The following is a 5,186-nucleotide window of genomic DNA, read 5'->3' as shown; positions in this document are numbered from 1 at the left end:
GTTGTGGAACTACAAGGAATGTGGGATTTCATCCTCCCACAAGAAGAATATCAAGAAGCATTTCCAGTTAGCACACGAATCAAAAATCAACTTGATCCTCCCCAAACTACCCCTAAGCAGAAGGGCGCAAGCCCTGCAACAAAAGATAAAGTCGCAACAAAGAAAACGACCTCTAAAGTGACTCAATCTAGCCCAGTCCAATCGGATCAAACACCTCCATCAAGAACACTAATAGTGTCGGATGAAATGGAATACAATATTATTGATGACATGAAAAAGACTAGGGCTAATATCACTCTTTATGAATTGAGCAAATTGAAACATCAACAGAAGATAATGATGAAAGAATTACATGCCGTGCCTACTACATCTTTGCCTACAGCTGTGGCTTCCCACAACATGGGAAGACCTCCAACCAACACGATCAATAAGGTTGATCCAAATGACATCGCCTTGATTGGAGGAAGATCAAGGTCTCACACTCCCCCTTTTCTTCTCACTTATGAAATTTTCAATAAAAATGTGCACAATTGTTTGGTAGATTCTGGTGCTTCAACGAATATTTTACGCAGATCAATATGTGCCAAGTTGAATGTTCAACCACAAAAATCCGTAGTGCGCATAGTTCAGCTTGATCGATCTCAAGTCGAAGTGATTGGTGAACTTAATCAAGTGACCATAAGATTGTCGTCTAACCCGAAGGTATGTCAGGTTATTGACATTCTAGTAGCTGATATCCCAGAATTCTATGGCTTGATTCTTAGCAGGGATTGGTCCGAAAAACTCCATGGATACTTCTCAACCGACTGGTCACACATGTGGTTACCCTACAATGGTAAACCGAATCAAATAAATGTTGAATGAGAGTTACACCAGAAGTACATAGTAACGAAATTGGAGGGAGAAAATGAAGCAATAGCATACAACAGCAGTATCATAGGCAATTACTCGGTAGATTCTTTCCTCGGCAATTTCAATGCTCATACATCACCTTACGTCGAAAATTTTTCCCAAACCGATAATTCAAAGTGTGTTAATTTTTTAGATAAACCTGTAAATACAACTTTGTTTTGGAAATTATATTTTGATGGCTCTAAATCTAACGAAGGAGCAGGAGCAGGATGCGTTATGATTATCCCAGAAGGAAATAAGACCATGCTTACGTGCAGACTTGAATTTGATTGCACAAACAATACAGCGGAGTATGAGGCCTTGGTGCAAGGCCTATACAAAGCAATCAGGTTGAACGTCAAGTACCTTCAAGTCTTCGGAGACTCTGAGATTGTCATCAAACAGGTATGTAACACCATACATTTCCTATCAGGTCATTTGAAACACTATCAATCTTTAGTACAAGATCTGACTGAGCATTTCATAGCATTCAATATTTCATCAATCCCAAGACTCCAAAACGCGAGCGCAGACCTTTTAGCTAACGTAGCCTCTAGACTTATTCCCTCCGAAGATTTTAGTCCAGATAGATTCTCAATAGAATTAATCTTTAGACCGTCCATCCCTGACAACATTACAAACTGGAGAGTATTCAATGACGATCCTGATATTGTAAATTTCCTCACTTCTGAAGGATCCTACTCCAATCAGATAATTGACGAAGACCATCATGATCGACAAATACAACAAGATAGCACTGATAATGCTATACCTAAATCGGTGGTTAAGTTGGAAGACTTATACGATTTGAAAAGTCGGTTTAAAAGGTCTACCAATTCTAAGCTCTATAGTTCAACTCTGAACTACGAATTAGTAAACCTGGGAACCGATGATAAACCACAAAACGTTAATCTAGGCCACGGCCTAGCCCCTGAAGAAAAACTAGCATATATTCGTCTTTTGAGACAATACAAAAATGTTTTCGCCTGGAATTACGATGAGCTGAAGACATATGACACTTCCATCATTCAACATACGATCCCTATGATTGACAACGAAAAACCTGTCCAACAGAAATTCAGAAAAATCCACCCCAATTTAGAAAATTAGATAAAAACTGAGCTAAATAAGTTATTAAAGGCCAGAATAATTTTCCCTGTCAGACATTCCAAATGGGTCTCCAATATGTTACCCGTTAGAAAGAAAAACGGAGATATTAGAATCTGTATCGATTTTCGGAATCTTAACAAAGCCTGTCAAAAAGACAATTTTTCCCTCCCACCTATGGAGCAGATATTACAGGCAGTAGCAGGCTCAGAATTAATGTCTTTTTTGGATGGATTTTTAGGATACAATCAAGTGCTGGTACATCCAGATGATCAGTTAAAAACCACATTCCGAACTAAATGGGGCACATAAGCATATCGGAAGATGCCATTTGGTTTAATCAATGCCGGCGCTACATTTCAGAGAGCCATGGACATCGCATTCAAGGGTTTAGTCAATAAATCTGTAGTAATTTATTTGGATGATATAACAGTGTACTCCAAGAAGCGAAACGACCATCTCAAAGACTTGAAACAAATCTTTCAACGATGTTTAAGGTATGGGATTTCACTTAACCCAAAGAAATCGTTTTTCGCATTAAGTGAAGGAAAACTTCTAGGATTCATAGTGTCAAAATCTGGTATTCACATTGAGCCTGACAGAATCAAAGAAATTTCTGAAATATCCCTACCTCATAACAAAAAAGCCATGCAATCTTTCCTTGGTCAAATCAATTTTGTGAAGAGATTCGTCCCAGATTTTTCACGAATTGTTTCTCCTTTGCAAACCATGATTAAAAAGAATTCAAATTTTAAATGGGGTCAAGATGAGCGTGAAACATTCAACCTGATCAAACAAGCTATCATTAACGCTCCATCTTTAGCAACCCCGAATTTTTCAGAATATTTTATCTTATACACATTTGCCTCAGAGAAATCATATGCCGCGATTCTAACTCAAGCAAATCAAGAGAAAGCGGAAGCTCCAATTGCATTTTTTAGCTCGAATTTACAAGGTGCTGAACTCAACTATTCAGACGTGGAGAAACAAGTATATTTTGTTTTCAAAGCGATCAAATATTTCAGACCTTTCTTACTTAAAGCCTATACTAAGGTCATAGTACCGTTTCCAGTGGTAAGAAATCTTCTAATACAGAAGGATGTGGGTGAAAAAAGAGCAAAGTGGATCACCGCTTTACAAGAATACGACCTTGAGATCAAACCAGCAAGCATTGTGAGAGGTCAAGGCTTCTACAAAATGTTGGCTGGAGCATCGCAAATTCCTGAAAATTCACCTGAAGAGGTACAAATGTATGAGGTAAGCCTAAACGATGCAAAATCATTATATGCTGACACCATTTATTATCTTAAGAACGGGTATGCTCCATCACACCTGGATCACACCAAGAAAAGAGCTCTGAGATTGAAAGCTAAACAATATCAGCTCATAAATGATGTTCTGTTTAAAAGGAATTACGATTCTGTTCTTCTTAGGTGTCTTGAGAAAACTGAAGCCGAAAAGGTTTTGCAGGAACTCCACAATGGACCAGCAGGCGGACACTATGCTAGAGATGCTACTGCACATAAAATCTTACGTGCAGGATATTATTGGCCCACGTTGTTCAAAGACTCACACAGTTACGTGAGGAAATTCAAGTTTGCCAAACTACTGCAGGGAGACAAAAGAAATCGTCCATGCCACTACAGCCGGTAAACATCGAGCAACAATTCAGTCAGTGGGGCTTGGACATAATAGGTGAGATCGTTCCTCACTCTTCTAAGCAACATAGATACATCCTCACGGCAACAGATTATTTTACTAAATGGGTAGAAGCAGTTCCTCTCAAGACAGCTAATTCTGAAAACATCATTGAATTCATAGATCAATTTATAATCACTAGGTTTGGATTTCCAACAGCTTTAATGTTTGATAATGCCTCATATTTTTCTGGGAATGCAATGACTGAGTTTGCACTTAAAAGAGGGTTCAAACTGAAATATTCGGCCAACTACTATCCGCAAGGTAATGGATTGGCCGAGTCAACAAATAAAAACCTAATCAGGATTATTAAAAGAACAGTTGACCAGAACCAAAAGAATTGGCACAAAGCTTTGGTAAATGCTTTATGGGTAGATAGAATAACGAAGAAAGCTTCAATTGGCACTTCTCCCTTTAATTTAGTTTATGGGAAAGAAGTGGTTCTTCCAACTCACTTAGTCATCCCCTCTTTGTCTTTAGTGCAATACATCAATGAAGTATCTACTTCCTCCTTACAATTAAGACAAATGGAAATAATTAAATTAGAAGAACGACGAGAACAAGCTAAGAAAGCCCATGCTCATCACCAAGCGCTAATAAAATCCTCATTTGACTCGAGCATAATGACCAAAAAAAAATTTTAGATGGGAGATTTAGTTTTGAAATGGGATAAGGCTCATGAAGAAAAGGGCAAACATACAAAATTTCAGAAGATGTGGCTTGGTCCTTTTCAGATTGTAGAAGTCATAGGCCCATCAACGTTTGTGTTGCAGGATTTAGTAGGTAGAAGGGATTCTTTGCCTGTTAATGGATAGATCCTTAAAATATATTTTCCATAGAAGATTATTCTTCTATTTTGTAGGATAGTTTTAGTTTTTTTCTTATAAATAAAGCCAGTTGTAGATGGTTACTACAGGGGTTCACGAAAAAGACACCAATTCTCTATCAGATTTTGAGTTTTTTCGCTTGTACAAGTAGCAATTTTTTTTCGAAAAATCTGATCTTTATTATTGACAGATAGAGTTAACTTTAGCCTAGATATGATACTAGTTTCAACTTCAAAAAATTTGATGAAAGCAACCTCTGGCAAAAAATTGTTTTATATCAGCACAATGAAGGTATCAATAATAAAATAAATATTCTCTGTAAAACTGCTGTTTCCAAACTCTATTATTGTCGTCCAGAGCTTTCTTAAGGAAAAACAATGACTTCCTCCCTGCTAAAGGAAATCGCAGCATTCAGAGGAACAATCCGAGAAAACACTATATCTCAAATAATAAGAGGTCTCATCACGAGCCGGCTTATCATGATCACAGATATTATAACTTGCTGACTTTGCCAATACTGTCCACCAAAACAGGGCAACGACTCAAGATTGTTGCAATCAAAAGACAAGGGATCTCATCACGAGCCAGCTTGTTCAGCAAAAGTGTAAATCAAGTGAATGATTGTGTCATAATTTGGCCACCAAACCAAGACATTGTTCTTTA

Source organism: Pinus tabuliformis, chromosome 2_1 (genome assembly GCF_031772625.1).
Source record: "Pinus tabuliformis cultivar Carrire ecotype Pingquan chromosome 2_1, CPIR1, whole genome shotgun sequence".
NCBI lineage: Eukaryota > Viridiplantae > Streptophyta > Pinopsida > Pinales > Pinaceae > Pinus > Pinus tabuliformis.
The sequence above is the reverse complement of the archived record's forward strand: the minus strand, read 5'-3'. Positions refer to the sequence as shown.